This window comes from Neomonachus schauinslandi, chromosome 12 (assembly GCF_002201575.2).
Source record: "Neomonachus schauinslandi chromosome 12, ASM220157v2, whole genome shotgun sequence".
In the NCBI taxonomy this organism is placed as follows: domain Eukaryota; kingdom Metazoa; phylum Chordata; class Mammalia; order Carnivora; family Phocidae; genus Neomonachus; species Neomonachus schauinslandi.
In genome coordinates this window covers 47,006,389-47,016,006 of record NC_058414.1, presented here as the reverse complement: position 1 = coordinate 47,016,006, position 9,618 = coordinate 47,006,389, and the positions used below count along the sequence as shown (strand labels likewise).

Genomic DNA, 9,618 nt, shown 5'->3' with positions numbered 1-9,618 from the left:
CTGGATCTCTCCAAATTAAAACTTGAATTGACCCCAAATCCAAACATGGCATACTCAACTCTTCTAATTTCAGTGTTCTTCTCTGGCTTCATGAACCATGAGAATGAGGCTGGGGACATCTTTGTCAGGAAGGAAAATGATGGAGTTAATATGGGAGGAGAGAAGTTGAAAGACCCAAAAACCAAGAGGGATAAAAGGAAAATAAGAGGAGGTTTATCATGGTGGGAGACTGGTATGAGAAATTGTCCAGATACTGTGTCCTGAGGGATGCTAAAAAACAAACTCTTTGGACCGAATGTGGGATAGATAGATAAAGCACAGATTTAAATCATCTCTTTAAGTAGTTGTAAGGTCTGAATATAAAAATTAGATTAGGCTTGTCTTCAGATAATCTCCTTTACACTTTTTTTTTTTAAAGAGTAAAAGTGATGATTCAAAGGAACGTGGGGGCTGAAAGGCCTGATGATGACCAAAGAGGTAAAACAGTGTGTGGAAGTATCACTGGTTCTTGCATAATCACTTTCTGAAAATTTGCCAGGAAATGAAAGACCATCTTTAACTGGTGAGGATAAAAACAAAATGGTTCATGTAGGTAAAATCTGAAGTGTTAAGGAGAATAACGTGATTACTGTCACTTGTCTTCTTATCACAGAAGACAAACACTAACAAGGAATAAAATGAAAATGTTACGGGCATAACGCCAAACAATATTTTAAGATTGGTCTTTCTCAGCATGCTAAATTTAAACAGCTGAAATTCTTTTTTAAGTATTATCTGAGTCAACAATTTGAAATGAAGGATTTGTCTTGAACAGGGAATCTGTATTGCCTTGTAAGTTTGAAACACAATGTCCTTGACTCTGTTATTTTTTATTGGCAATATGCCAATCACTACAGAGCAAGGAGCACAAAAGTTATTACCTTCAAAATCAGAGTATAAATATATCTGCTCCATAAGGAAAGTTGATGAACTTTGATGGAGCTTTGCAAATACATTTACATTGTCAGCCCTGATTCTTTGTCATGTCTCTTGTCACTTGTGACACTGCAAGTTGAGGTTAGGAATAGAGTTAGGACAATTAACTTCAAGGGTTGGTTTTTGAATGTGGTGTTTTGGCTCTCTTCCCCTTACAGTTTGAAAATAATGACGGGAACTTTTGTTGAGTGCTTGCCACGTACCAGTTGCTTGTATAAGCATCTTGCACTTTAATCTTGACAATACCCTTATAGGATAATCCTATTATCTGCATTCCATTTTATAGAGGAACAAACTGAGGCACAAGAGGGATAAAGGACTTACCCGCAGTTCGATATTAGTAGTTTTGGAGCTGGGGTATGAAGCAGAAATTTGGCTCTAGAGCCCATGCTTTTAACCCAAAGGCTCCAAGTCTACTTGTTAACTCTTACTGGCTTTTATAACCCTCTACAATTCATGCTATTTGTTTACCTCTTTTGTCTCTGCTTACACCTGTCTCTGTGATTTCTTTCTTGACACCCGGATTCCTCTGTCCTTACTCCATTAGTGTTTCACCTTATGATGGATCTTTAAGCTTTTGTTCTAGCATCACAACCTTCCAGGATTCTATTTGGAGTCTACCACTGGCCCAACTGTCCTTTTCTGTTGTTCCGCTGCAACTCGTGCTTGCCTTTATTATTGAATATGCCAGAGAGGACTGAAATAACCTATTTTCTGCATTGAGGAAGGAAACCAAGCCTTATTTATCTTTGGAATGTTAGTGCTGAGCGTTATGTCTAATACAATAGTAAAGCTCAAAAAATACTGAATTCAAAGCTCTAATTCAGTTTCCTGAGGGATCTATAGTTCCAATTCCATAGTTTTTACCCCCCAAAAGACTAGAGACTGGTCTTTCAAATGCAAGTTACATGGTCTGAGACAGATAGTATATTTTAATTAGGTGAACTCCTAATTTGTATAAAATTACTCAAAAGATATTTACCACCCCCTGTGGTATTGCATATTTAGAATATAGGAGACAATATTTTGGAATACAACAGATGACTATTCCAGACTACAATATTGAAATTTGTAACAATACCTGATTTCTGGTACTAATGTATCTTGAGGGGGGAAAAAGCAAGTATTAGAATAAATGGTTCATCAAAGATGTTTTGCTTTTGTCGGCCAGTAGAATGAAGTTGTGAAATGGTGCTTTTGAAAAATTGTTTCTTGAATTCTCATTTTCTTTGAGGAAAAGTCCTGAGAAGATTTTGATTTAGTCATAGCTAATAAATATTGAGTCCTATCAGGAACAGACATTAGAAAGTTGACTACCATTAGAGGAAAATGAAAAAATGGATAATGGTGGGAAAATCAATCCCTACTCTCCGTCCCCCAAAGAAATATTTTCAGTTTATGGGATAATTTGGATTTTAGTTATTAATGATATGTAGATTTCTTTCATTAAGTATTCAAACATTATAACAGTGTGCACTGGATGGGCATGGCTATAGGGCTTTCCAAATACAGTATTTTTTTTTTTTAAGATTTTATTTATTTATTTGACAGAGACAGAGACAGCGAGAGCAGGAACACAAGCAGGGGGAGTGGGAGAGGGAGAAGCAGGCTTCCTGCTGAGCCGGGAGCCCGATGTGGGGCTCGATCCCAGGACCCTGGGATCATGATCTGAGCCGAAGGCAGTCGCTTAACCAACTGAGCCACCCAGGCGCCCCCAAATACAGTATTTTTATTAAAAGTATCATCTTAGGTCAAATAATTCTATTTTACTCTTTTTTTCCTACTTTATTCTCTTTCTAATCCATGCAAATAAGTTGTCAAATATGCAGTTATAACCAGGGGAAGAACAGCAGTGATAAGATGTGGAGATGTGTGGTAGCTATTTAAGATCCCTCTGGAGTTCCATCAATAAAGTTATCTCAGGATGAGAGTAACCCAGTGAAATAGCTGGACCTTCCTTTATAATATTTCTTTTTCTTTATAGAATGTTCGTGATGATGGGATTGTGGTTAAAGGTGTGGAGAAATCAACTCCATCTAAAATTTCTCAGTATGCACAGATGCTCATTTGAATTTCACCATTTCCTTAGGCACTGCGATATAGGGGTTAACATTTATTCTTTGCCTTCAAATTGCCTGTGCTCAAATCTTTACTACTTGCATGACTTTGAGCAAGTAACTTAAATTCTCTGGTTTACATTTCTCTTTGTAAAATAGGGATAATGAACATGATATCCACTTCATTGAATTATGTGATTTAATCATGTGTATAAGAGGCTTAGAACGGAAGGAACATAATAAATACCCAGAAATAATAGCTATTTAGTATTTTCTATTTATTTAGGATGTTGTTTCAGGTAAAAAGTAAAGTGCCAGTAGCAAAGAAAATGTTCTAAGTAAAATCTAAAAGCTGTTTTCATTCTAGTTTTATATTAATAAAATACGAGACTCCTACAGCCTATTAAATGTTGCAGTAAATATCTTCTTTATAGGGTCATCTCTATTTATTATTTTGCCCAAAAGGTTTTTATTGAATTATTAAAAAAAATGGTAACTGGTAACAAAGATAAATTAGATAACACGTGCAAATACTTCCAGGAGAGTGGTTGGCGCACAATCAGCCCTTAGACATATCAGTTCTCTTCCCTTTAGCTATCACCATAATGTGAGGCCTTTCATTTGTTTTCCTCTGACCATCTTAAGAGGTAGTCACAGCCATCATCCATTTAATGTATAAACTGATATTCTGTTTTCATCTATATCGACTCTTCTCCTATTTGTACCTATGCAGACTGGGAAAAAGATGATCTCTTGTATGAGGAAATCTGTTATTGCCTAGATTGCCTCCCTTTGAATCATATGAACTGGAAAGGAGGAAGAAGTGGAGGTCCTGTGGAAGAGCATTTCAGGATCCTTGACCTGAAAACAGAACTTCAAGCACAAAAGATGAGTTTGTAGTTTATTCAGCAACTTGTTCTGCTGAGACAGAAAATGTAAGGAAACCTTTTTTTTTTTTTTTCCTGGGCTTTTGACCAAGGAATCCCTTCGCTGGTTACTTAATGAAAAGAAATAAAGACTGGGGAATTCTCGCTTGCCTGCTTTTCTTAACATTGTATTTTAGTGATCCCAAGTAATGCTCAGCTACTTCTGGGAAATTTGAAGGTTCATATGAATAAACACAGTTATTAAAACTTTTACCTTAAGAAACAGAACTACTAACACCATGATCCTGTGCTTTATTTGATTTCATTCTTTAGTTATCGATGGGCTACTTTGTTTCAGGCAATGTGCCAGGCTCAGGAAAGGAAAGGGTAAGATAAGGGACAAATTCCTACAAAACTCAAGGTACTTCAGTGAAAGACAAAGACAGACAGAAGCACACACACCCGAACGAGGAAGCAAATACATGATTTATTGTTGTTCTTGTAATAAGTGCTATGAAAGAGACAAAGAGCTGAAATAGAGAAGAACAGAGGTCCTATTGACCGGGGAACAAACCGGTTTCAAGACTCATAAGAACCACTTCCACAGACCTGCCCTCCATTATCCTTTTTTTCATTATAGAACAAGTTTCTGGTGCTGACAGTGAGCAGAGGAGGATTATACACCTGAAGTAGTCCTAAAACCAAGACAGATGAACTCATGGTGAATCAGAATTTGAGCAAAACATTTCATTCAGTCAGAAACATGACTCCCACATTGCTATTCCCCTTACCTTTATATTACAGGATTATTCAATTTGTGGCAGCTTTTAAAGATTAGAAAAATGCAAGGACTTAATGTTGCTTAGTAACTTGTGTTGCCTGTCATTTTGGGTTGCACATAAACAACTTGTAACTTCCCCACACTTGTTCCAAATTACTAGAATTGAAACAGAGCACACAAGCTGATGAGTCACTTTGCTATCCTGTTGTTCTTAATAAGAGTTCTGGTTACCAGGATGGGTGCTTTATCGTTACATAATGTTATTTGCCACCCCATATGTCAGAACTTTCTATTTGGCAAATAGAGGTTCCTTCCCTGTCACCCACTGAAGAAAGCATAACATAACAGCTATTCAGAGCAGGAGTATTGTTGTGTTTGGGTTCCTGGTTTTTTGAATGTACTCCAAACTCCATCAGACTTCATAGTGAAGGCGAAGTGGTAAAGGATTTTGACCTTCATGTGGAAATTATATTTTAGAACTATTAATGCTTTTATCATTCAAGCTACTTGCATAACTGCTTGGTGGTACATTTAGTGTTCAGGTAACTGTATTATCTTTGTAAGAACGCTTTCAAAGCAAAGCAAAACAAAACAAAACAAGGATTTCAATGTGACTATAATAATATTGCTATCCTTTATGGTTAGACAGTGTTTTCTAATTCTTAAAATTAGAAACTTTATAAAAAAAAGAAAGCAGTAAGATTCTGTTAGATTTGGTGTATATGTTGGGGTGCCTGAGTGGCTCAGTCGGTTAGGCCTTTGGCTCAGGTCATGATACCAGGTCCTGGTATCCAACCCCACATTGCGCTCCTTGCTCAGCCTGCTTCTCCCTCTCCCTCTGTGCTCTCTCTCTTTCTTGTGTGTGTGTGTGTGTGCACTCTCGAATAAATAAAAATCTTTAAGGAAAAAAAAGATTTGGTGTATATGTCAATAGTGTGGGAGTATGATATTGATCAAAATCTTTTCTCTACTACTAAGTGTCAAAGCTATATTGGAATTAGCACCTATGTCTTACTTTGGGGAGCATCCTGGATAAAGAGAATGTGCACATGCTGTTTCTTTAACATTTGTTTTGCTGATCTTAATGAGTCAAAATCCAAACTGTGTTAAGACATAAGGAAAAATTGTTTGAGGAATGCTATTATGTCTGTTAAAAGAAGAAAAGGGCAAGAAAGGTTTCCTTATCTAAACATTAAGCAAAATTAAATAGTTTTCTATTTTAAGGACTTCTTAACAGTTCTTCATATGCAAGTGTATGTTGGAATCTCTAGGAGTCAGATTTAGTACAAATTTCCCTAACCTTATTTGATCACAGAATACCTTCTTTTGGGAGCATCTATTAATATCTCTTTGAAAACCTCAGATCACAATTTACTGGTCTCTTGGCATTCAGTTATTCATTTAAAAAGTTTTGAGCATCTCTCATACATAAGAGTACTAGGTTCTGAAAAGAAAATTATGACTAGAACCTGGGCCTGACATTAAGTAGCTCCTAAATTGAGGGTTAGAGGAAGACTCATGGATGTAGAAATTATAAAACCATGGGTTATGGGCAGTGCTAGAAGAGAGATGGGCAGGAAGCACATAGTAGGCTGCTATAGAAGATGAGAGTAAGAGAATAAGAAATTCATTACAGTTAATTTAGAATGAGTTGGGTCTTGAGGGAAGGTAGTCAAAAAAAGGACAATAAAAACACTTACAAAGATGTATTTAGAAATCATGATTATTTTACTCTCATGTGAAAACTGTACTCTTTTCATTCATCCAAGCATAACTCTTGAGTGACTAGTTGGCTAACGTGAATAAAGAGATGGGAGAGCAAACTGGGAAGAAGATATAAATTTGGTGATACAGATTGTAATTGATTTCTTTGAAGTAGATGTGAATCCCTGGGAAAAGAATGTAGAGTGAGAAAAAGATAATTTAGGAACAAATCTTGATGAATTTTAATATCTTTAGAGTATATTGGAATAGTTGGGATATTAAGAGTGAAAATGAATTGTCACAGAGGAGGAAAACAATAGCAGAAATCTGTGGTATTCCAAAGACTAGGGAAGAACATCCTATAAGAAAGACAATGTAATCATCCCTGCCAGATGTTGCTGAGAGGTTGAGATGAGGAATGAAAAATATCCAGTGGATTTGAACACAAGGAGATCATTGGTGATTTTAGCTAAAGATGTGTTGCCATGGTGACTGGGGTGAAACCCAGGTGAAAATGTGTTAAGGAGTGAGTAGGAGCTCAGGAAATGGAGACGGGGAGTGACTCATTGAAAAAGTTTGTGTATGAAGGTTTGAAAAAAAAAAAAGAATTGTTTCTGGAGAATAATGGAAGTTTGAAGGAGCTTTTCTAAGATGGCTATTTTTTAAGCATGTCTAAATATCTATGAGAAGTCCAAATGATTAGAAAGTGTGTTCTCCTTGGGTTGCTTGGATGGCTCAGTCGCTTAAGTGTAGGCTCTTTATTTTGGTTCAGGTCATGATCTCAGGGTCATGATCCAGCCTGTGTGGGGCTTGGGGCTCTGTGCTGGGCTTGGAGCCTGCTTAAGATGCTCTCTTTCCCTCTTCCTCTGCCCCTCCCCCTGTCTCATGCACACACTCTCTCTCTCAAAAAAAAAAAAAAGAAGAAAGAAAGAAAAAAAGAAGAAAGAAAGAAAGAAAAGAAAAGAAAAGAAAAAAGTGTACTCTCCTTCCTTCTTTTCTTGATGGGGGTGAAATGTTGTGTGGTCCCTGCCCCCATAATGTATTGAAGCAAAGAGAAAGGGCTCCAGCCCCCCTCCACACCATGTCTTTGGTACCCACGGCTTTCAGTCCACCAGTTATATCCTCAAGCATCAGGACACGGGTTACAAAAACAAAAACAAAAACATAGCAAAATTTCAGAAAGTAAAGGGATGTTTGATGGGTACCTAAAAATGTGGAATTGAATAGGTTCCAAGACATGGAGTGTGAGTTAACTTTGACCAGCAGTAATACCTTCTATAGAGAAAGAGGGGATGAGGGAGAGAAGGGAGCAATTTGAATAGGTAGATAGGCTTTGTAGTGCTAAATTGAGGATAATTTTGGGATTTAAATTCTCTTGGCAGAATTTGAACAAAGTGCAGAGTTAGAAGTTTTCGGACAAGGTTGGAGAAGTTATTGACCAGAGGCATTTGCTAGGATCTGGGTGATATTGGGGGAAGGGGCATTTGAGTAGATGGTCATGACTTTACAACGATTAACAGTTTACATGAATACGTGATTCCTTTCAGCAGCTGGTGATGTGGCATTGAAAAATAGAGAGCTCATCTAAGATGTATTGTTTTACTTCATTTTGCCTTTTATATTGTCATCACCTAATCTCTCAGTATCATGTCATCTTTTTTATCACTTCTTCAGATTTAGAGAAATTTGGATGAAAATTTTCCTTTATCTTATCTCCTATTATCATTATGATTGATTTTAAAGTACATAGGTTGACAAGTCAATTAATAGCTTACAGAAATTCTTAACCACCTTACCTTCATTGGCATTCCACTCCATTCCCTGCTAACCATTGGTCAATGACTCTATTCTGAATCTTGATATCTGAAACTTCTCATCTTTAAAATCATGAATTACAAAACATTAATCACCTGTTCTCTCCACCTCCCACCATTCTCCAGTGCCTTGACACACCTTGTTCTCTTCATGACTCAACTCATTCACAATCTCCTTGCTATCCCGGCAACTTAAATAATTCTTTTGCCCAAATCTTCATTTCTTTGAACTCTTTTCCTTCCATTTTACATCTGGCAAAATCCTTACCCTTTCTCAGCTGAGCAGTTTGGCTTTGCTTTTTCACTTCAGTGCTATTGAAAATCACAAAACTGTGAAAACTGGTGTCATAATAAATTTGTGATCTCCCATCTCAGTCTGACCCTGGTAATACTTCGAGGTGCCCATGTTTTATTTATCTTTTCATTGTCCCTAGGAGCCTTCTCTTAAAGCTCTGCCACACATGTACTTGGTGTTTCCTTAAGAAAAGAAGGACTTAAGTCTTGTTTCCCTCTTCCTCTTTGTGCCATTTACTTTTATTTTTGGAATTGGCATTTAAACATTTTAATTAAATTTAGATTTTAATTAAAAATTATGAATATTGACAATTACATCCACCTTTCTTCCCACTGCCCCCCTTCCCAAACCCCAGCCTTTAGACAAAGTTTCATAACAAGGCCCCTCTTTATCTTTTCAAGAATGTCTATTGCCACTGTATTCTCTTCCGATCCAATGTTTCTTTGACATTAAGCTAGTTAAAATATCCTTTCTGTCAGTGTTCCTTTCTTACTTTACTTGCATTCTCATTGTGCTCTGATTCTTTGTTTTCTTCTGTGATTACAACAGTACGTGGTACAAAACAGGTACCAAAGAAAACAAAAAAAAGCAAAAACAAAAACAAAAACACTGAGTGAATAAGTGAAACTTGAAAATGCCTCTTTCTTGATTGAAGATGTTGAATCATCTCATAAAGAATTTCCCTGGGTCATCATTGTTTTTCTCTTTCAGTTTACTCTGTTAGAGCACTAAGTGACCATCTCTGTTCTCTGAAATACTATACTGTTTCTTATCTCCTCTCTGTCCATTTTTCAGTATAGTTTGCATTGATTCGGAACAAGTGACTGTCCTTTAGCATGTTTTCCTCTTCATACCCAGTAGTAAAAAATATATTTGCTTACACTGAAAATAATATTCAATCACGTTATTCTGTTTTGAGAGAATGAGGTTATTCTTAATTTGACCAAGTGCAATAATTGGTGCTTTATTTCTACAATATTAGCAGTTTAAGTTAGATTTAGGCATTTGTTTTATTTGTGACACAATCTGTGAATTGATTACTGGCATTCAGTTGTCAACCTGGATATAAAGAAGTGGAAGGATCAGAGTTATTTCCAGTATCTGACATGAACCAACATGGAGACTT

General features: G+C 36.6%; 1 non-coding gene across 1 annotated transcript; it reads left to right on the top strand.

The window, feature by feature from the left end:
* The first annotated feature begins 7,372 nt into the window (after nt 1-7,372).
* On the top strand, nt 7,373-7,524 carry LOC123326435. Its single transcript, XR_006541095.1, has one exon. It is a non-coding gene; the product is annotated as a small nucleolar RNA SNORA57 (small nucleolar RNA).
* The last annotated feature ends 2,094 nt before the right edge of the window (nt 7,525-9,618 follow it).